At 38.8% G+C, this 24,710-nt stretch overlaps 1 pseudogene; it reads left to right on the top strand.

Moving 5' to 3' along the window:
- Positions 1–5,877: 5,877 nt before the first annotated feature.
- LOC116895581 lies at positions 5,878–6,888 on the top strand (annotated as a pseudogene).
- The last annotated feature ends 17,822 nt before the right edge of the window (positions 6,889–24,710 follow it).

The raw sequence follows: 24,710 nt of genomic DNA, 5'->3' as shown, positions 1-24,710 counted from the left end.
ATGAAATAGATGGGTAAATTTGTTCATGACTATTAGTAATAGAAGTAAAAAATATTATCAAATTTTGTGAATACAGTCCAACCCAGAGCTTGTAGCCTTGAAATAATCTTGAACTTTCATACAAATACATTTAGCATGGTCTTAACTTATTACTTGGCAACATTTTACAATAGCCATACCTAGGCCTTTCACAGCACCCCTATAACACACACACACACACACACACACACACACACACACACACACACTTTTTAAAATTATATACAACTTCTACCAAAGAAAGCAGAGTGGTGGGGTTAAAAGTATCAGGCATCTGTTGGGGACCAGTCAAACTAGGTCTGAGGGGATTGGGCTCCTGCTCCTCACTGTACACCCTCAAATGGAAAGAGACCCAGCAAACACACAATCAAATAAAACATCTAACACACACAATAAATCAAAACAAAAGTAAGATAAAAGACACAACCAAATAAAATATCCCTAGTCTAGGAGGTACATCGCTATAAAATTCTCTTGTTCTGCACCCCTGCTTGCTTTTAAATTTCACTCTGGTTCCTGGCTAGTTCATTCTCGGAATAGAAATGATATCCAGGAAAGCCATGGAGAAAGCTTTGTCTATCTGCCGTTGAAAAGCCAAACGAGCATGTCAGTGACTTATGTGTCTGTACGCTAAGCACGGTATGAGTAGTAAAATGTGTCTGTGTTGCTAATTAACTGCTAGGAGAGGGAAACAGAATTGCTAACACTTCCAGCACGGCTGCCACAGTCTGGTCTTCCGGAATGGAAACTCATTTGTAGCGTAGGCTTCCCAAGGTGAGGACAAGGCAAAACGCTAGAGTTTTGACTCATTTCACACACGGACTTTGAATCCTAGTAGGGTTTCCTAAGGTTTCACAAGCCTCAGAGTCTCTCCTAGCAACTTTTTAAAACTATGAATGGCGAGCTAAGGAACAGCTGAGGCTCGTTACTATGGAAATAAGAATCTGATCAGGTCAGGACCACTAGCAGGATGTCTGGTTTCTCTGAAATGCAAGCAACACCAGCAGAAAATCTAGATCCCTCAGAGCTTCTGAGCACCTGGATTATTCAACTCTCTGCTTTCCACTCAAGTCCACTCTCAGCTCCTACAGTCTGGCACTGAGATTTTGGTTTTCTTTGAACTTTGACAGTTTTCTGGCAGGAGGTTTCACTGAGTTGGTTTTTTGTTGTTGTTGTTGTTGTTTGTTTGTTTGTTTGTTTGTTTTTTGGTTGTTCGGGGGTTTTTTTTGGAGTTTGTCTTTTTTTTTTTTCTATATTAACTTGAGTATTTCTTACATTTCGATTGCGGTTCCTTTTCCCAGTTTCCAGACCAACATCCTCCTAACCCCTCCCTGTCCCCTTCTATATGGGCTTCCCCTCCCCATCCTTCCCCCATTACCACCCTCCCCCCAACAATCACATTCACTGGGGGTTCAGTCTTAGCAGGACCAAGGGCTTCCCCTTCCACTGGTGATCTTACTAGGATATTCATTGCTACCTATGAGGTCAGAGTCCAGGGTCAGTCCATGTATAATCTTTAGGTAGTGGCTTAGTCCCTGGAAGCTCTGGTTGCTTGGCATTGTTGTTCATATAGGGCCTCAAGCCCTTTCAAGCTCTTCCAATCCTTTCTCTGATTCCTTCAACAGGGATCCCGTTCTCAGTTCAGTGGTTTGCTGCTGGCATTCGCCTATGTATGTGCTGTATTCTGTCTGTGTCACTCAGGAGAGGTCTACATCCAGTTCCTGTCTGCGTGCACTTCTTTGCTTCATCCATCTTATCTAGTTTGGTGGCTGTATATGTATGAGCCACATGTGGGGCAGGCTCTGAATGGGTGTTCCTTCTGCCTCTGTTCTAAATTTTGCCTCCTATTCCCTGCCAAGGGTATTCTTGTTCCCCTTTTAAAGAAGGAGTGAAGCATTCACATTTTGGTCAACCTTCTTGAGTTTCATATGTTCTGTGCATCTAGGGTAATTCAAGCATTTGGGCTCATAGCCACTTATCAATGAGTGCATACCATGTGTGTTTTTCTGTGGTTGGGTTACCTCACTCAGGATGATATTTCCAGTTCCATCCATTTGCCTATGAATTTCATAAAGTCATTGTTTTTGAGAGCTGAGTAATATTCCATTGTATAAAGTACCACATTTTCTGGATCCATTCCTCTGTTGAAGGGCATCTGGGTCCTTTCTAGCTTCTGGCTATTATAAATAAGGCTGCTATGAACATAGTGGAGCACATGTCTTTTTTATATGTTGGGGCATCTTTCGGGTATTTGCCCAAGAGAGGTATAGTTGGGTCCTCAGGTAGTTCAATATCCAATTTTCTGAGGAACCTCCAGACTGATTTCCAGAATGGTTGCACCAGTCGCAATCCCACCAACAATGGAGGAGTTTTCCTCTTTCTCCACATCCTCGCCAGTATTTGCTGTCACCTGAGTTTTTGATCTTAGCCATTCTCACTGGTGTGAGGTGAAATCTCAGGGTTGTTTTGCTTTCCATTTCCCTTATGACTAAAGATGTTGAACATTTCTTTAGGTGTTTCTCAGCCATTCGGCATTCCTCAGCTGTGAATTCTTTGTTTAGCTCTGAACCCCATTTTTAATAGGGTTATTTGTCTCCCTGCGGTCTAACTTCTTAATTTCTTTGTATATTTTGGATATAAGGCCTCTATCTGTTGTAGGATTGGTAAAGATCTTTTCCCAATCTGTTGGTTGCCGTTTTGTCCTAACCACAGTGTCCTGTGCCTTACAGAAGCTTTGCAGTTTTATGAGATCCCATTTGTCGATTCTTGATCTTAGAGCATAAGCCATTGGTGTTTTGTTCAGGAAATTTTCTCCAGTGCCCATGTGTTCGAGATGCTTCCCCACTTTTTCTTCTATTAGATTGAGTGTATCTGGTTTGATGTGGAGGTCCTTGATCCACCTGGACTTAAGCTTTGTACAGGGTGATAAACATGGATCGATCAGCATTCTTTTAGATGCTGACCTCCAGTTGAACCAGCACCATTTGCTGAAAATGCTATCTTTTTTCCATTGGATGGTTTTGGCTCCTTTGTCAAAAATCAAGTGACCGTAGGTGTGTGGGTTCATTCCTGGGATTTCAATTCTATTCCACTTGTCTATTTGTCTGTCTCTGTACCAATACCATGCAGTTTTTATCACTATTGCTCTGTAATACTGCTTGAGTTCAGGGACAGTGATTCCCCCAGAAGTCCTTTTATTGTTGAGAATAGTTTTAGCTATCCTGGGTTTTTTGTTATTCCAGATGAATTTGCAAATTTTTCTGTCTAACTCTTTGAAGAATTGGATTGGTATTTTGATGGGGATTGCATTGAATCTGTAGATCGCTTTTGGTAAAATGGCCATTTTTACTATATTAATCCTGCCAATCCATGAGCATGGGAGATCTTTCCATCTTCTTAGATCTTCTTCAATTTCTTTCTTCAGAGTCTTGAAGTTCTTATTGTACAAATCTTTTACTTGCTTGGTTAAAGTCACACCGAGGTACTTTATATTATTTGGGTCTATTATGAAGGGTGTCGTTTCCCTAATTTCTTTCTCGGCTTGTTTCTCTTTTTGTGTAGAGGAAGGCTACTGATTTATTTTGAGTTAATTTTATACCCAGCCACTTTGCTGAAGTTGTTTATCAGCTTTAGTAGTTCTCTGGTGGAACTTTTTGGGATCACTTAAATATACTATCATATCATCTGCAAATAGTGATATTTTGACTTCTTCTTTTCCGATCTGTATCCCTTGACCTCCTTTTGTTGTCTGATTGCTCTGGCTAGAACTTGAGAACTATATTGAATAAGTAGGGAGAGAGTGGCTGCCCTTGAACTCACTGAGTAACCAGTTAGCCTAGAACTCAGGGTCTCCCTGCTTCAGCCTCCCTAGTGCAGGGAGTACAAGGTTACATCACCACATCTAGCTGTAGTAGTGAGATTTTTTTGAGAATAAATCCTGCCTGCAGATCTGAATGCTAAGGAACATTTCTAAGTCCTGCTATGAAAAGTCAACAAAATTCTATTCCTTTTATTTTGTACTTAATTAGGTTACAGGAATTTTATCATGGGAAAATTCATAACAGATCCATTAGAGTTAAATGATCTTAAAACAGGTAGACAGAATGATGACACCCTCATGAACAATGTCACAACAACCTAAGTCCAGAGAACCACTGTTTTACAGCTTAAATATCTTCATCAACTCAATAATTCAGTGTTCTTTTTGACATACAAAGTACTTGAAAATATACTGTTATATTACATCATACCAAAGCACTACGCTATCACATTATACTAGAACTCACTTGAAGCAGCAATATCACTGCCCATTAACTTCAGCTGGAGGCTATTCATAAGAGCTTGCTGGGCTTTCGACTGGATTTCAGAGTCATAAAGCTCTGTGTGAACATAAACACACAGAGACACATTGGCTTGCTGTAGCCGATCTGATTTAACTGCTCCTACTGGCCTGTGACTTGCTTTTGCTGAGGTAATACTAGATAAGACACAGTTTCATCTCCACGCTGGATAAAGATTCAGTTATTGAGTATGTGATACTTGACATTAAGTGACCTGCCTGACAGATCTGTGTGGGAGAGTGTTTTGTGGAAACTCCCTTGCAATCCACAGTAAATCCTGATCACAAAAAAAAAAGTTTTCTACTAAAACTTTGTAGAAACTTAAGTAAATAAATGTAGTTCTGTGGGTCACTAGGTTTAATTTACTCAGGCTCTGAATAACAATCATATACTGTATGAAGGAGGTCTTCAATTATAATTACACCAATTACTTTTACTTATTAGGTTAAAGAGATACATTTATTTCTAATTGGCATTTAAAAAATAATTCTGCATATGTCCTTAGAATAAACTATTTTCAATTTGAAAATAACAAGTGTATTTAGTATTAACCAACTTACTGTCATTTATCAAATGTATATATTTAACATTGTAAAATGTCATATATTTTGTGCATATGTCTCTCTATTAGGCAACTGAATTGACAGTTTAATGGAGAAATTGGCAGAAGTGTTGATGAATCATTATTTCTATTGTGTTCTCTGCTGAGCTACTGAACCTTTGCCAGACACTGAGATAAAAGACTAACCAGGTAATTGTCTTACTCCACACACAAATGTTAAATGTGCTAATATTTTATATTCAGTTTCCAAATGCAGATCATTTATACTTCAGATTTTAAACAGAGTAAACATAGAGTTACACCTCTGCCTCCTTTCTGATAGCTGTAATAGTTTGTTCACATTGCAGCTCCACGTTTAACTTCCAGACTTCTGAAAATTGATGAGAAACCTTCCCTTGGTCCCTTAGACAGGAACCCATGTGTATGATCCCCTCTCCTTCCTCATTTCCTATTGCTATCACTTTGCCATTTGTGGTTTAGACATGCAGGTCTTTTCTGTTCTCAGTTTCTCTCTGTAGTCAGGGAATCTTCCAGATTTCTCACCAGAGATTCTAACCTGGTGGACATACACACCACCAGGATGGTTCACTCACACCTTTCCAATCAGTCTCTCTATACCTCTGTTTACATACAAGAGAGACTGCTCTTAGTATCGTCTACTCAAAAATGAATGGGTTCTCAATGTGTATTTGACAAATTATAAAATTTGTATCCTATGCTCTCCCAATTCTTGCTGGTGTCCTTTATGTGTGTGGCCTGTGAGTCTAATTCAGACCAACCCTAGTCTTGATACTGTAAATGGGTCACTGTTATCTGGAAGTGAACATTGATGCCTCCAAACCTATGCTGGTGTAAACCAGCCACAGTTAAATATTTTCTGTTATAAGAGTTTCTTGGGCTCTATGCTCCTCCCTGTTCCAGAGACAGCCTCATCTTCTCATGCAGTGCCAGCCTTGTCTCATAGACAAGATGGTGAAGGTCAGTGTGAACGGATTTGGCCGTATTGGGAGCCTGATTACCAGGGCTGCCTTCTGCTCTGCATCTGGCAAAGTGGAGATTGTTGCAATCAACAACCCCTTCATTGACCTCAACTACATGGTCTACGTGTTCCAGTATGACTCTACCCATGGCAAATTCAATGGTACAGTCAAGGCTGAGAATGGGAAGCTTGTCATCAACAGAAAGCCCATCACCATCTTCCAGGAGCGAGATCCCGCTAACATCAAATGGGGTGACGCTGGTGCTGAGTATGTCATGGAGTCTACTGGCGTCTTCACCACCATGGAGAAGGCTGGGGCTCACCTGAGGGATAGGACCAAAAGGGTCATCATCTCTGCCCCTTCAGCTGATGCCCCCTAGTTTGTGATAGGTGTGAACCACGAGAAATATGACAACTCCCTCAAGATTGTCAACAATGCATCCTGCACCACCAGCTGCTTAGCCCCCTGACCAAGGTCATCCATGACAACTTTGGCATCGTGGAAGGGCTCATGACCACAGTCCATGACATTGCTGCCACTCAGAAGACTGTGGATGGCCACTCTGGAAAGCTGTAGCATGATGACCGTGGGGCAGCCCAAAACATCATCCCTGCATCCACTGGTGCTGCCAAGGCTGTGGGCAAGGTCATCCCAGAGCTGAATGGGAAACTCACTGGCAAGGCCTTCCTTGTTTCTACCCCCAATGTATCCGTTGTGGATCTGACATGCCACCTGGAGAAACCTGCCAAGTATGATGACATGAAGAAGTTGGTGAAGCAGGTGACCGAGGGCCCACTAAAGGGCATCCTGGGCTACACTGAGGATCAGGTTGTCTCCTGCGACTTCAACAGCAACTCCCACTCTTCCACCTTTGATTCTTTGTAAAGCTCTTTCCTGGTATGACAATGAATATGGCCACAGCAACAGGGTGGTGGACCTCATGGCCTACATGGCCTCCAAGGAATAAGAAACCCTGGACCACCCAGCCCAGCAAGGATACTGAGAGCAAGAGAGAGGCCCTCACTTGCTGAGGAGTCCCCATCCCCACTCAACCCCCAACACTGAGCATCACCCTCACGATTCCATCCCAGACCCCATAATAACAGGAGGGGCCCAAGGAGCCCTCCCTTCTCTCTTGAATACCATCAATAAAGCTTGCTGCACCCCCCTAAAAGAGTTTCTTGGGGCCCCATGACACCAACTGCATATGTAGCAGAGGATGTCCTTGTTGGGCACCAATGGAAGAAGCCCTCGGTCTTGCCAAGGATGGATCCCCAGAGTAGGGGAATGTCAGGAGGGTTGGAAGGGGGAATGAATGGGGAGGGGAACACCCTTATAGAAGAAGGGGAGGGACATGGGATAGGGGACTTATGTCCCGGAAACCGGAAAAGGGAATAACATTTGAAATGTAAATAAAAAATATCCAATAAAAAATATACAAGAAATGTTTTAACATTTATATCTCTGAACATTGATGCTAAACTATAATATGTAAATCATCTATATTTAAGTAGTAATTTTTGACCCTTGTATATGTTAATTTTGAAACAAATCATGTAATTTCTGTACATTTACTGTTTAAGTACTTGAAAATGTGAATTCTTATAGTAATCATTAGAGTAGATTTGCCATAACTTATTTTTCAGTTTTACTATCTACACACAACAGATTGCTATTTTTCTTAAACATATTTAAATAAAATCTTTAGTGTGTTAAAAAAAAAGAGTTTCTGGGACTAAGTATTTGACAAAATACGACACTTATCATGATAACGTCTTGGAAAGATCAGGAGTTCAAGGCCCATACCTAAACATAGTAAAAACAATATACAGCAAACCATTAGCCAACATCAAACTAAATGCAGAGAAAATTGAAACAATCACACTAAAATCAGGGACTAGACAAGGCTGCTTACCTTCTCCCCACCTATTCAATATAGTACTCAAAGTCCTAGCCAGAGTAATGAGATTAAAGGAGCTCAAGGGCATATGAATCGGAAAGGAAGAAGTCAAAATATCACTATTAGCAGGTGATATGATAGTATACTTTAGTGACCCCAAAAACTTCACCAGAGAATTCCTAAACCTGATATACAATTTCAACAAAGTGGCTGGATATAAAATTAATGCAAACAAATCAGTAGCCTTCCTCTACTCAAAGGATAAACAGGTTGAGATAGAAATGATGGAAATGATACCCTTCACAATAGACCCAAATAATATAAAATACCTCGGTGTGACTCTAACCAAGCAAGTGAAAGACCTATATGACAAGAACATCAAGTCTCTGAAGAAATAAATCTAGGAAAATTTCAGAAGATAGAAAGATCTCCTGTGCTCATGGATTGGCAGCATTAACATACTAAATATGGCCATCTTGCCAAAAGCAATCTACAGATTCAATGCAATCCCCATCAAAATTCTAACTCAATTCTTCATAGAGTTAGAAAGAGCAATTTGCAAATTCATTTGGAATTACAAAAACCAAAAACAAAAAACAGGATATCGAAAACTATTCTCAACAGTAAAAGTTCTTCTGGAGGAATCATTCTGGACCTTGCTGTATAACAGCAATTGTGATAAAAACTACATGGTATTGGTACAGAGACAGGCAGGTAGATCAATGGAATAGAGTTGAAGACAAAGAAATAAACCCACACACCTATGGTCACTTGATCTTTGACAAAGGAGCTAAATTCATCCAGTGGAAAAAAGATAGCATTTTCAACAAATGGTACTGGTTCAACTGAAGTCAGGATGTAGAGGAATGCAAAAAAATCCATTCTTATCACCCTGTACAAAGGTCAAATCCAAGTGGATCAAGAACCTCCACATAAAACCAGATACACTGAAACTAATAAAAGAAAAAGTGGGGAAGAACCTCGAACACATGGGCACAGGGGATTTTTCCTGAACAAAATACCAATGGCTTATGTTCTAAGATCAATAATCAACAAATGGGACTTCATAAAAATGCAAAGCTTCTATAAGGCAAAGGACACTGTCATTAGCACAAAACGGCAACCAACAGATTAGGAAAAGATCTTTACCAATCCTAGATCTGATACAGGGCTAATATCCAATATATACAAAGAACTCAAGATGTTAGACTAAAAATGGGATACAGAGCTAAACAAAGAATTCTCAAGTGAAGAATATTAAATGGTTGAGAAACACCTAAAGGAACGTTCAACATCCTTAGTCATCAGGGAAATGTAAATCAAAACAACCCTGAGATTCTACCTCACATCAGTCAGAATGGCTAAGGTCAAAAACTCAGGTGATAACAGGTGCTGGCAAGGATGTGGAGAAAGAGGAACACTCCTCCATTGTTGGTGGAATTGCATGCTGGTACAACCACTATGGAAATCACTCTGGCAATTTTTCAGAAAATTAGACATAGTACTATCTGAGGACCCAGCTATACCTCTCCTGGACATATACCCAAAAGATGCTCAAACATATAACAAGGACACATGCTCTGCTATGTTCATAGCTGCCTTATTTATAATATAACCTAGAGAGAACCCAGATGTCCTTCAACAGAAGAATGGATATAGAAGATATGTTACATTTACACAATTGATTACTACTCAGCTATTAAAAACTACTTTATGAAATTCTTAGGCAAATGGATGGATCTAGAAAATATCATCCTGAGTGAGTTAACCCAGTGACAAAAGAACACACATGGTATGCACTCACTGATAAGTGGATATTAGCCCCAAAGCTCAGTATACCCAAGATAAAATCACAGACCATATGAAGCTCAGGAAGAAGACCTAAACGTGGATCCTTCACTCCTTCTTAGAAGTGGGAACAAAATACTCACAGGCAGAAATACAGGGACAAAGAGTGGAGAAGAGACTGAAGGGAAGGCCATCCAGAGACTGCAGTACTTAGGGATCCATCTCATATGCAACCACCTAACCCAATCACTATTGCCGATGCCTAGAAGTTCTTGCTGACAGGAGCCTGACATGGATGCCTCCAAAAAGGCTCTTCCAGAACTGTATTGATACAGATGAGGATGCTTGCAGGTAACCATCTGACTGAGCATGGGGACCCCAATGGGAGAGTTAGAGAAAGGACTGAAGGAGCAGAAGGGATTTGCAACCCCATAAGAAGAACTGAAATATCAACCAGCCAGGCCCCACCAGAGCTCCCAGAGACTAAACCACCAAACAAAGAGTATACATGGTGGGACCCCTGGCTCCAGTCATGTATGTAGCAAAGAATGACATTTTCTGGCATCCATAGGAGGAGAAGCCCTTGTTCCTGTGAAGGCTTGTTTCCCTAGTGTTGGAGAATGCCAGAGCTGTGAGGTGGGAGTGGATGAGTGGGAGTGGGAGTACTTTCATAGATAATGGGTAGGGAGGTAGGAGGGAGGAAGTAGATAACATTTGAAATGTAAATACATAAAATATCCAATACAAAAAAAGTGTTTCTTGGTCATGGTGCCTCTTGACAGCAGTAAAATTCTAATCAAGAATATATATGTTTGTGAGTGTGTATGTGAGTGCGTTCATCTATAGTTTTCAAATACTTTACAGAACTCTTACAGACATTCATATCTACCATATTTACCATATAAGCTGGCATTTATTTTCTTGTTAGGTTACAATTCTACTATTCCAAATGAACTTCTCCACATAGATTCACATAGATTTGAATTTAAATAGACTTTCTTAATTTGTCTTCATTTTGAGTCTACAAATTTTTTTTGATTAAAATATTTTTCCTCAAGATTGAGGACAGTCTGCTGTATTTATCATATAATGGAATAGATATCATTGAACACATATTATTTACATGCTTGTGGGGTTATTCAGTTGAGTGTAGGGAATATTTATCTTGATTGTACTGGATCATCCGCACACAATACACTTTCTGCAACATTATAAACACTGGACACATTTGATGCTCAAACAATAATTGAAAGGACAAAGAAATTCTTAACTTCACAATATATTGACGGATATTGAGATTTTATTATGGGTATCTCATTCACTCTTTTGCAAAAGTAATTCTATAGAGCCTCCTTTGTGTTTGACCCAGTTTAGTGGATAAGATAAAATATGTGCTATATAAAAACGTGATCTAAGTGGCAATTATGTCTTAGGACCTGTGTTCAGGAAACTCACCTCAACCAATATTTTGAGACTCAAAGTTTTCCTTACACCCTTCTTTCTATTTTCGATTATTCTCTATTTTCCAATGGCTGCTCCTTTTAGAAGTACCTATGAAAATAAGTATAACTCCTTCACATGATAAGAGAGATCAGCTATTTTTAGGCATCTAACACCCAACTATATTCTCTGGTTGTTCAAAAAAAGTGCTAAATTTGTGTTGCTGGATGAAGATTCTAGATACAATATCTGCTGAAGAATTCTCTCTGAGGATCAATGTTTGCACTGTTTGTCTAGGCTAGAAGCTCTGAAATTCCACTTGCTGGGAAAAACAAACATTACCCTGTACTTTTAAAGTCCCAGCACAATGACTGTTCAGCAGTTTCAGGACTCGTTGGGAATTATGGCATTGTCCTCAGTACGCCCTATATAATTTAGAGTAACATATTAACAGAAACTAGCAAAATGAAAAATGGAAAAAGTTTAACCTCCAAAGCCAAGGTAAATATTTAAGCCCCGGTTCTTCAGTCCAAGGTGGTTTTCTTTTATGTTTTCCATATGTAAGGCTTTCCATTCTAAAACAGGCCTGGTGTGCTCAACCCTTTCATCTCAGCAATGATGAAGCTGAGACTCCAAAGCCTCCCTAGAGAATCAGTTTTCTCTATTGTATGTGTGCTCGTGTTGTCTACCTCACAGCCCAGACTTTATCTCTTGCCTTTCTGTTTTCCATTCTATTCTGGAAAAAAAGAAGGTAAACATATTTTGCTAGAGTCACTGGCTCCCTTTGCACATTTAGGTGATACTGTGTGTGACAACATACAATCTCTGCCTGTATACTACAGGTCCAAAGTGAGTCACCAGAATAACAAAGGCTCAGGTTTCACAATCAAGCAATCTAGGCTTTGGTTTGCTTGTTTGTTTATGTTTTTCTTTTCAAGACTAAGTCTTGTGTAGCCCGGGCCAGCTTCAATTTTCTGTGTAACTGAAGATAACCATGAACTTCTGACCCTCCAGGCACCATCACCCAATACTGAGATTACAGGAGTGTACTAATACACTTGGCTCAAATATACTTCTAATCTTTGTACACATTTCAAGTCCTATGAGCCTGAGTGTCTTTCTTATATTTCAAAACTTACATCTATAAAATATAAATAATAATTGGTTTGATAAACTTAAAAACTTGTGGTGCAGCAGATTTTCAATATCTATTAATGTAAAATTTCGATGGCATTTCCTTCATGATATTTTCTTGAATTCCACAGCCAACAGCATAGAAAAGTAGTCCCTAAACCCCCTTTTACCTCTGGGTTACATGAATTAAAGTGAAGCCAAATGCAAAGGCAAACCTGACGACGTGAATCTGTGCTGTCTCAGCTGTGGTGACCACAAGGGGGGTCAGAGCCACTTTTGATTTTTAAAAACCCTCCAGACAATCTCAACAAAACTTGAGAATTGTAGAGACAATGAACTACTAGATTATAAATTAACATGCAGTACTTACTACGAAATGAAATAAGTCTCTATCCTCAAATCCTTGATTCTTGATCTACAACTGAAGCACGTGAATTTATACTTTCAACGAATCATAGCTAAATTGTATAGTCAGGCAGATTTAGAAACACGCTGTCAGCAGATTGGATGTAAGCGTACATGAGGTGTTCTTGATAATGTAGTTGTGTTGTTGTGCTTGGATCAACCATCCCCACAGAATTCTATGTGTTAAAAGCTTAGTGACAGGGCAGCCATTGCTGCTCTTGGAAAATAGTGACCTAGAGGGAAGAAGTTAAGTTGCTGGGTATTCCTTGTAATGAGGGAAGCAGGCTCTGGTGCTGCTCTCTCTTTGTCTCCAACAATTTCCTCCCCACACATTCATTTCCTGTTAATGGGACTTGCTATGCCCTCCCCAAAAAAATAACCAACAGACAATGGACTGAGTACCATGACCCAAAATAAACCTTCCTTCTTCATAAGCAGTTTTTCTCAACTATTGTGTCACAGTGACAGAAAAGTGCCCAATACAAGCCTCCTTTCAGTCTAGGTACAGTGTTTCTTTCAAATTCATGTTTTATTAACACAAAGATTTCACACAATAGACAGCCAATAAATGTTTGGAGCTGAGCTACATTAAAGAATATAACATTATAAATATATTTTAAGCAGACAATGCCTAACTTGCATTAAAATCTGTGGGTAAAATATTAATATCAGAACTATAAGCAAGATTGCTTGTTTTGACATTTTAAAACTGTTCACATTGTCTCTACACAGCCATTTAGCTTCTCAGTTTCCTTATTTGTCTAATGATAAGCGTAATGAGATGAGTTCGCTGACATTTCCTTACACTGAAGCCAAGCTATGTCCAATTTAATTACTTTACAGCACTTCTCTTAATTGTTTTTCTGGAAACACTGTCAGCACTTCTCAGACCCTAGATATTCGAGTTGTCAGCTACAGGTTGCTGCTTTCTGGTGTGTGTAGCTCAGCTACGCTTGGAGCCCATGCCCTCAGCTTCCTACGCATGTCTTTGCTTGTCTGCACCTAGGGGCTGCGCTGTCCATGCTTGCTGGGGGAGTGATGGCTCTGCTCCTCGGCTTCCTGCCAGGATGTTCCCACTTCATCACCAGCAGGTCACTTTTTCACCAGTAGTGATATACAACCATCATGCCGATTGGTAATACTGCCATTATACCAAATGAAAGACACATTTAGTTTTATTAATGGGCGAAGGTATTCTCACTTCTGGGGTAATGTAGCTCTAAGCTTAAAATGTTTTGATAGCAATGACTGAAACATAACAAAACTAATGTGTTAAAGGATAGGATAATGAGCTATTAATTTTCAATTTATTTTTCATTAATCGTATGGAAGAAAGCACTGACCACAAACATGTGATCTGAGTGAACCTCTATCACCACAACATGACACTAGGATACTATGTGTTCCAGAAAAAAAAAGTTATGCTCATTAAATAAAATTGTTTTTTTTCCACTATTTTCAGCAAGAATGTATATATTTAAAAATTGCTAAATTTAAAAATTAACATAAAAGTAATAAAAATAATGATTTATATTAAAATTTTTCATACTGTGTAGTTCAATAAACAGCATAATTTTAAAAAATCTAAAAGAATGAATATTTTAATTTTATTTTTATTGGATATTTTTATTTACATTTCAAATGTTATTCCCTTTGCTGCTTTCCTGGCCATAAGTCTCCTATCCCATCCCCTACCCCTCCTATTATAAGGGTGTTGCCCCTCCCCAACCACACCCTCTCCCTGCCCACCCTAACATTCCCCCGTAATTGGGGTTCCAGCCTTGGCAATACCCAGGGCTTCTTCTCCCATTGGTACCCAACAGGGCCATCCTCTGGTACATATGCACATGGAGCCATTGGTCTGTCCATGTGTAGGTGTTGGGTAATGGTTTAGTCCTGAGACCTCTGGTTGGTTGGTATTGTTGTTCTTCTGGGGTTACAAGAACCTCCAGCTCCTTCAATCTTTTCTCTAATTCCTCCAACAGAGACCCCGTTCTCAATGCAATAGTTGACTGCTAGCATTCGCCTCTGTGTTTGACAGGCTCTCTCTGAGCCTCTCTGGAGACAGGTATATCAGGTTCCAGTCAGCATGTACTTCTTGGCTTCATCAGTATTATCTAGTTTTGATGGCTATATATAGGCTATATACACAGGAGGGGCAAGCCCTGAATGGCCATTCCTTCAGTCTCTGCTCCAAATGTTTTCTCCATATCCCCTCCTATGAAAATGGTTGTTACCCCATTTACGAAGGACTAAAGCATCTGCACTTTGGTCATCCTTCTTCTTGAGTTTCATGTGGTGTGGGGTTTGTATCGTGGGTAATTCAAGTTTTGGGGCTAATATCCACTTATCAATGAAGACATACCATGTGTGTGTGCATGTGTGTGTGTTGGGGGGTCGTTTTTGTTTTGTTTTGTTTTTTATGATTGGGATACCTTACTCAGGATGATATTTTCTAGTTCCATCCATTTGCTTATGAATTTCATAAAGTCGTTGCATTTGATAGCTGAATAGTACTCCATTGTGTAGATGTACCACATTTTCTGTATCCATTTCTCTGTTGAGGGACATCTGGATTTTTTCTAGCTTTTGGCTATTATAAATAAGTCTGCTAAGAACATAGTGGAGAATATATCCTTGTTGTATGTTAGAGCATCACTTGGGTATATGTCCAGGAGAGTATAGCTGGGTCCCCAGGTAATCAATGTCCAATTATCTGAGGAACTTCCAGAATGATTTCCAGAATGGTAGTACCAGTTTGCAATCCCATAAACAATGGAGGAGTGTTCTTCTTTTTCCACATCCTCACCAGCCTGAATTGTCAGGTGAGTTTTTGATCTTGGCCATTCTGACTAGTATGAGGTAGAATCTCAGGGTTGTTTTGATTTGCATTTCTTTAATGACTAAAGATGTTGAACATTGTAAGGTATTTCTCAGCTATTTGAAATTCCTTAGCTGAGAATTCTTTGTTTAGATATGTACCCATATTTTAATAGGGTTTTTGGCTCTCTGGAGACTAACTTCTTGAGTTCTTTGTATATTTTGGATATTAGTCCTCTATCAAATGTAGAATTGGTAAAGATCATTTATCAATCTGTTGGTTACCATTTTGTCCTAATGACAGTGTCAGTAGAGAAGCTTTGCCTTACAGAACCTTTGCAGTTTTATGTGGTCCCATTGGTCGATTCTTGATCTTAGAGCATAAGCCCTTGGTGTTTTGTTCAGGAAACTTTTCTCAGTGCCCATTTTTTTCAATGCTATAACCCAATTTTTCTTTATTACTTTGAGTGTAACTGGTTTTATGTCGAGGTCCTTGATCCACTTGAACTTAAGCTTTGTACATGGTGATAAGAATGGATTGATTTGCATTCTTCTACATGCTGACCTCCAGTTGAACCAGCACCATTGTTGAAAATGCTGTCTTTCTTCCATTGGATGGTTTTAGCTCCTTTGCCAAAGATCAAGTCACCATAGGTGTTTGGGTTCATTAGTGGGTCTTCAAGTCTATTCCACTGATCTATCTGCCTATCTCTGTACCAATACCTTACAGTTTTTATCACTATTGCTCTGTAATACAGCTTAAGTTCAGGGATGGTGATTTCCCCCAGAAGTTCTTTTATTGTTGAGGATAGTTTTCACTATCCTAGGTTATTTGTTATTCCAAATGCATTTGCAAATTTCTCTTTCAAACTTTGTGAAGAATTGAGTTGGAATTTCGATGAGGATTGCATTGAATCTGTAAATTGCTTTTGGCCAAATAGCCCTTCTCACTATATTAATGTTGCCAATCCATGAGCATGAGAGGTTTTCCATCTTCTGAGATCTTCTTCAATTTCTTTCTTCAGAGACTTGAAGTTCTTGTCATACCAATCTTTCACTTGCTTGGTTAGAGTCACACTGAGGTATTTTATGTTATTTGGGACTATTGTGAATGGTGGCATTTCCTTCATTTCTTTCTCAGCCTGTTTTTTCTTTGAGTAGAGGAAGGCTACTGATTTGTTTGAGTTAATTTTATTCCCAGCCACTTTGCTGAAGTTGTTTATCAGGCTTAGTTTTCTCTGGTTGAACTTCTGGGGTCACTTAGATAAACTATCATATCATCTGAAAATAGTGATATTTTGACTCCTTTCTTTCCAATTTGTATCAATTTGACCTCCTTTTGTTGTCTGATTGCTCTGGCTAGGACTTCAAGAACTATATTGAATAAGTAGGGGGAGAGTGGGCAGCCTTGTCTAGTCCCTGATTTTAGTGGGATTGCTTCAAGTTTCATCTCCAGTTGGATGTTGGCTACTGGCTTGCTGTATATGGCTTTTACTATGTTTAGATATGGGCCTTGAATTCCTGATCACTTTGAGACTTTCATCATGAATGAGTGTTGAATTTTGTCAAATTCTTCCTCATCATCTAATCAAATGATCCTGTGTTTTTTTTTTCTTTGCGTTGTTTACATAGTTGGTTAAGTTGATGGATTTCTGATTATAGAACAAACCCTGAATCCCTGGGATGAAGCCTACTTGATCATGATGGATGATCATTTTGATGTGATCTTGGATTCAGTTTGTGAGACTTTTATTGAGTATTTTTGTGTTGATATTCATAAGGGAAGTTGGTCTGAAGTTCTTTTCCTTTGTTGGTCTTTGTGTGGTTTAGGTATATGCATAATTGTGGCTTCATAGAAGGAATTGGGCAGTGTTCTTTCTATTTCTATTTCGTGTAGTAGTTTGGACAGTATTTTTCTGTGAAGATCTGATAGAATTCTGTCCTAAACCCATATGGTCCAGGCCTCTTTTTGGTTGGGAGACTTTAATAACTGCTTCTATTCCTTTAGGAGTTATGGTATTGTTTAGATGATTTTTCTGGTCCTGATTTAACTTTGATATCTGGTATCTGTCTAGAAAATTGTCCATTTCATCCATATTTTTCAGTTTTGTGCAATATAGGCTTTTGTAGAAGGATCTGATGATTTTTGTACTTCCTCAAATTCTGCTGTTATCTCTCCCTTTTCATTTCTGATTTTATTAATTTGATTATACACTCTGTGCCCTCTGGTTTGTCTGGCTAAAGGTTTATCTATCTTGTTGATTTTCTCAAGAAACCAGCTCCTTGTTTTGACTCTTTGTATAGTCCCTTTTGTTTCTACTTGTTGATTTCAGCCCTGAATTTGAGTGTTTCCTGCCTTCTACTCCTCTTGGTTATATTTGCTTCTTTCTGTTCTACAGCTTATAAGTCTTTTTTGGGGACACTCAGAGGTATGAGGTTTTCTCTTAGCACTGTTTTCATTGTGTCCCATAAGTTTGGGTATGTTGTGCCTTCATTTTCACTAAATTCTAAAAAGCCTTTAATTTCTTTCTCAATTTCTTTCTTGACCAAGGTATCATTGAGTAGAGTGTTGCTCAACTTCCCTTTATATGTGGGCTTTCTGTCACTTTTGTTATTATTATAGACCACCTGTAGTCCATGGTAATCTGATAGGATGCATGGGATTATTTCTATCTTCCTGTATCTGATTAGGCCTGTTTTGTGGCCAATTATATGGTCAATTTTGGAGAAGATACCATGAGGTGCTGAGAAGAAAGTATATTCTTTTGTTTCAGGGTGAAATCTTCTATAAATATCTGTTAAATAGATTTGGTTCATCACTTCTGTTAGTTTTTCTATGTCTCTGTTTAACTTCTGTTTCCATGATCTGTCCATTGATAAGAGTGGGGTATTGAAATCTCCTCCTATTATGGTATGAGGGGCAATGTGTGCTTTGAGCTTTTGTAAGGTTTCTTTTATAAATGTAGGTACCCTTGCATTTGGAGCATAGATATTTAGGATTGAGAATTCATCTTGGTGGACTTTTCCTTTGATGAATATGAAGTGTCCTTCCTTATCTTTTTTTGATAACTTTTTGTTGAAATTCGATATGATTCAATATTAGAATGGCTACTGCAGCTTGTTTCTTTGAACCATTTGCTTGGAAAGTTGTTTTCCAGACTTTTAGTCTGAGGCAGTGTCTGAAGTGTGTTTCCTGTATGCAGCAAAATGCTGGCCCTCTTTACATATCCAGTCTGTTAGTCTATGTCTTTCTATTGGAAAATTGAATCCATTGATGTTAAGAGATATTAAGGCATAGTGATTACTGTTTCCTGTTATTTTGTCATTAGAGGTGGAATTTTGTTTGTGTGTCTTCTTTGGTTTCATTGCAATAAGATTACTTTCTTGCTTTTTCTAGGGTGTAGTTGCCCTTATTCTGTTGAAGTTTTCCATCTATTATCCTTTATAGGGCTGTATTTGTAAGATATTGTGTAAATTTGGTTCTGTCATGGAATATCTTGGTTTCTCTGTCTATGTTAATTGAAAGTTTTGCTGGGGGCTGGGGATTTAGCTCAGTGGTAGGCGCTTACCTGGGAAGCGCAAGGCCTGGGTTAGGTCCCCAGCTCAAAAAAAAAAAAAAAAAAAAAAAAAGAGACTACATCCTCGGGGAAAGTTTTGCTGGATATAGTAGCCTGTGTTCTCTTAGGGTCTGTATGAAGCCCAAGAATTTCTGGCTTTCATAGTCTCTGGTGAGAAGTCTGGGTGTCATTCTAATAGGTCTTCCTTTTTACGTTTCTTGGCCTTTTCCCTTACTGCTTTTAATATTCTTTCTTTGTTTTCTGGGTTTGGTGTTTTGGTGTTTCCTCCCTCTTCAATGAGATGGGAGGAATTTCTTTTCTGTTTAATCAATTTAGAGTTCTGTAGTCTTCTTGTATGAGTTTCAGCATCTTTTTTTAGGTTATGGAAGACTTCTTCTATAATTTTGTTAAAGATATTTACTGGCCCTTTAAGTTGGGAGTCTTCTCTCTCTTCTATATCTTTTATACTTAGATTTGGTCTTCTCATTTTGTCCTGGATGTTTTGTGTTAGGAAGTTTTTGCATTTTACATTATCTTTCGCAGTTTACTATGGTATCTTCTGTCGCTGAGATTCTCTCCTCTATCTCTTATATTCTGTTGGTGATGCTTGCATCTATTTAACTCCTGATTTCTTTCCTAGGTTTTCTATCTCCAATGTTGTCTCTCTTTGTGATTTCTTTATTGTTTGTATTTCCATTTTTCCATCCTGGATGCTGTTGTTCAATTCCTTTATGTTTGGTTGTGTTCTCCTGTAATTCTTTAAGGAATTTTTGTGTTTCCTGTTTAAGATCTTCTATTTGTTTACCTGTGTTGTCCTGTATTTCTTTAATGGAGTTATTTATGTCCTTCTTAAAGTCCTCTATCATCATCATGAGATGAGATTTTAAATCCAAATCCTTCTTTTCTGGTGTGTTTGGATAGCCAGTGTTTGCTTTGTTGGGAGAACTGGGCTCTGATGATGACAGTAGTCTTGGTTTCTGTTGTGTAGGTTCCAGCACTTTCCTCTCATCTCTGGTGTTAGCCTGTCTTGCTGTCTCTGAGAGTGGCTTGGCCCTCCTGTAAACCTGTGTTAGCACTTTTGTAGACCTGTTTTCTTTCAATCAGATCTGAGAACAGCGAGCTGCTCTTGGGTTTATGTGATCTGAAGCGTCCAGGCAGGTCACTTGGACCAAAAGAGTTGGTCTTACTTCTGCTGTCATGTGTGTTGGTGTGATTGTTGACTGGATTTCAGCCCTCAGCATAGCCAGAAATCAGAAGTGCCCTGTCCCATACAACTTCTGCCTTTGTATGTCCTGAGGCCACCAAGTGGTTCTCTTGGAGCAGAAAAGTTATTTTTATCTATGCTTTCTGGTATGTAGGTGCTCCTGGTGACTGGCTTTTCAATCCCAGCATAGGCAGAAACTGGAAGAGTCCTGCCTCTTACTGCTCCTAAGTCCCTGTGCCCAGGGGGTATGCAGGGCACTAGAAGGGTTCCTCTTCAGTCAGGAATGTGGCAGAAGTAGTTGTCTCCTCTGAGCTTTCAGGATTATCTGCACTTCTGAGAGTCCAGCTCTTCCAAACAGGATTTGGGTACAGGGAGCTGTGAGACTTTCAGCTTAGTTCAGTTTTAGGAATAGGCAGAAACCAGAATGTTCCTGCCACTGACTGCTCCTATGTTCCTGTATCCAGAGGGCACTAGGCAGGTTCTTCTTGAACCAGGAATATGAGCAGAAGTGGTGGCCCTCCCTGAACTCTCAGGATTGTCCTCCCTTCTGAGAGTCCAGCTCTCTCCCCCACAGGATTTGGGTGCAGAGAACTGTGGGACCGGTTCAGCTCCAGGCACAGTCAGAAATCTGAAATAGGAATGAGTATTTTAGAAGAATGAAACTTTAGTGTTTGAATTTGATTTTTACGCTAATATCCATTTCATTGCAGCAATTCATAATATAAAAGTAAAGTACACCCCGAATGCCCATGGTCCTCTGTGGACTATTAATCTGCCTATGGTAACCACAAGACGTACTTCAAGGCATTCCAATTCCTGTACCAGAATGGAAGACAGACTTCCCCACAGGACATCCAATATTTGATTTAAGGTTAAATAAATAAAATACATTTTGTTCAGTGTTGCTGGGTGTTCTGGATGATAGAAAAAGAGAAAAATAACTCAACCCGATCTGGTTCTCAATGTATATAGGAAGGCTACTGATCTTTTTTTATTTAATCTTGTATTCAGCCACTTTGCTGAATGTGTTTATCAGTTTTAGGAGTTCTATGCTGGAATTTTTAGGGTCACATATATAGTATCTTATCATCTGCAAATAAAGCCATGTTGATTTCTCTCCAATTTGTGTCTCCTTGATCTCATTCAGTTGTTTTATTGCTCTAGCTAAAACTTCAAATGCTCTATTAAATAGATATGAGGAGAGTTGGCAACCCTGTTCTGTCTCTGGTTTTAGTGGAATTGCCTTGAATGTCTCCCCATTTGCATTGATATGGGATTGCTGCAAACTGCCTTTATTATGTTGAGGTTTTTTCCCTTTATCTTTAAGCTCTCCAGGAATTTTATCTTGAAGGTGTGTTGTCAGAAGCCTTTTCTGTACCTAATGAAATGATCTTGTGGTTGTTCTTTTAGTTTGTTTATATGTGGATTACATGTGTTTGTTTTGATATATTGGGCCATTCCTGCATCTCTGGGATGAAGCCCACTTGATACTGGTGGATGATCTTTTGGATGTATTATTGAAGTTTGTTTTCAAATATTTTACGAAGTAGTTTTGCATGAGAGAAATTGATCTGTATTTCATTTTGCTGGATGTTTCTGCAATTTGCATAACAGGGTTACTGTGGCTTCATAAAATATATTTGGCAATGTTCCTTCTGTTTTCATCTTGTGGAATAATTTGAGGAATATTGCCTTTACATCTTCTTTGAAAGTCTGGAAGAATTCTGTGCTAAAACAGAATTCTGTGCCAGCCCTTAGTTTTGTTCATTTGATTGCCTTTTTTGGGTTTTTTGTTTTGTTTGGTTTCTTTGGGGTTTTTTAGTTTAGTTTGTTTGTTTGTTTGTTGTTGTTGTTGTTTGTTTGTTTGATTCAGAAACTTTAATGGCAACTTCACCATGGTTATAGGTCTGTTTAAATGGTTTATCTGTTTATGATTGTTCATGACTTAACTTTGGTAAGTGGTACCTATCAAGCTAATTAGAGAGATTGTCTTCATAGGATTATTTGCGGTGGGCCTTAGTCTGAACCACACATTCTAATGACAGCCCAAAGAAAAGTATGTGGACGACAGAGCCTTTCTCTTTGCCTGCTTGCCCTAACTCTCACTAGCAAGAAACATCCAGCCTCATGGTATGAAGAGCTACTAGATTCTTGGCCCTTCCCTTGTTGTACAACCATTACTGGACTACACAGACCTATCCTATGGGTCAGTCTACTAAATCTCATTTAATATCTCTTAGCATTGGCATAAGAAGTTAATAGCGTGCCCTATAACTTCATAGGGCTTAACGGGTACAGTGAACAAATGACTTTCTTTGTTTGGTATTGTCCTGCATTACAGTTGCTTTGTAATAGTAAAAACTGTCCCCTTTATTCATAAAAAAAAGTCTCTTAGCATTGATACTTTAGAGAACCCTGATAATACACATTTGAGTTATATGTACCTTATGTTACTTTTATGTACCTGTGTCCAGGGCTGGACACTTGTGATGGAAAGTCTATTTGAGAAGTTGTCCCTGTAGGAGATTGGCTCTGCCGCTCTGCAGGCATTGTCCACCTTTGGATGTATCTTTTCATCTAAATGCAGAACACTGTGTGATTTCCTCCCATCCACATTGGTAGTCAGCTGGTAGTGTTGCTGTGTGGATCTTGCTTAGGCAACTATATTCTTGGACTGCATCTCACAACAGATTCCCTTGTCTTCCAGCTATCATAATCTTTTTACCCTTTCTTCCATCATTTCCCAAAGACCTAGGTGTAGGAACCACAGGGCAGATGTATATGATGAGTATATAGCATAAAGAACTAAAAGTTTTACCTACAGGTAAAAAAAAGTGACATTTTCATAGCATTCATCTTATATGCAGAATATTTTCCATGATGATACTTGTTCAAACAATTGTACAATCTCTCCTTGATAAAAATATGCATCTACTGCATGACAATGTTAGTTACTTGTGATGAATCCCAACATTTTTATTAATCTTTGTAAGCTATTGGTAACATATATCCACAAAGAGCAAAAGGTCTTCTAAAATATAAAATCTGAGCTAAAATATTTTAGTTTAAACTCTAACTCTATCAATTCCAAAATCAAAGATTCAAGTACATTAATTTTTTGTTGCCCAACTTTTTATAAGTTTTTCCTTAAAACTTTAGAGATAGTTCTCTGTTGTATAGTATAGAATGTACATGAACATTCACATACAACATACTAAATAGATGCTGTTAATATAATTATTGATCAAATAGCCTCTGTAATTCCCTGATCAAATGGCTCCATTGATTTGGATATGAGGGACGGTTAATCATCATGATATGTGGGAAAATGAGTTGTCACAGCCAAGAATCAGATTAGAGGGAGCTGGTTCAAAAGGAAGTCATTGAAAGAAGGTCAATTCCCAATAACAACATGGTGGTTCAGAAATGTAACTCCAGTCATGTTAACTGAGAGACTCTTCAGACTTCTATATAATACCTGCATGTGGCTCACAGACATGCATACAGTTAAAATACATATACATATACATATATATATCGAAATATTATTCTTTTATTAAGACATTGATGTGTGGTGAGAGGAGAAGTGAGTACATGTCTGTGAGTAAAGGTACCCACAGTGACCTGAAAGCTAGATTACAGTCAACTGTGAACTCCCTGATGTGGGCCCTGGGAACAAACGTGGTGCTCTGGAAGAACGAGCATGTTCTGTTAAGGACTGACCCATCTCTCCAGCCCCAGTGATTCTTAATTATGGTTCTGACTCACAGCTTGAAAATCTTCATGTTATGCAGATGAATAAATTCTTTTCTAACATATAAGTTGACTTTAATATTATGGACATGAGATTAATTAGCCCAAAGAAAAATCCTAATGAGTTGAAGCTTTCACCCCCATAAGCATAGTACCAAATGTTCCCAGTTAGTTTCTGGCAAATAAATATTGCTGTATCTTGGAATATAATTGGGAAGACACTATTAGTAGTGGCCTCTTCCACTTACAGCTGATAGTTGGAATCTAAATATTTCTAGGATGTGGGTTTAGCTCTGTATTGGTCTTCCTTCTTCTTGGACTTCATTTGGTCTGTGAAATTCTTTTGTAGGTATTCCAAGCTTTTGGGTTAATATCTACTTAGTGACTACATACCACTTGTGTTCTTTTGTGACTGGATTTCCTCACTCAGGGTGATATTTTCTAGTTCTATCCATTTGCCGAAGAATTTCATGCAGTCGTTGTTTTTAATAGCTGAATAGTATATCATCCTGTAAATGGACCACATTTCAGTATCCATTCCTTTGTTGAGGGGCATCTGGGTTTTTTTTTTTTTTCAGTTTCTGGCTATTATAAATAAGGCTCCTAAGAATATAGTGGAACATGTGTCCTTGTTATATGTTGGAACATCTTTTGGGTGTGTGCCCAAGAATGACATACCTTGGTCTTCAGGTAGTACAATGTCCAACTTTCTGAGGAAATGCCAGTCTGATTTCCAGAGTGTCTGCAACAGCTGGCAACCCCAGCAAAAATGGAGGAGGGTTCCTATT

Source organism: Rattus rattus, chromosome 3 (genome assembly GCF_011064425.1).
Source record: "Rattus rattus isolate New Zealand chromosome 3, Rrattus_CSIRO_v1, whole genome shotgun sequence".
Classification (NCBI taxonomy): domain Eukaryota; kingdom Metazoa; phylum Chordata; class Mammalia; order Rodentia; family Muridae; genus Rattus; species Rattus rattus.
Note: the sequence above shows the minus strand (reverse complement) of the source record. Positions and strands in the feature narration are given on the sequence as shown.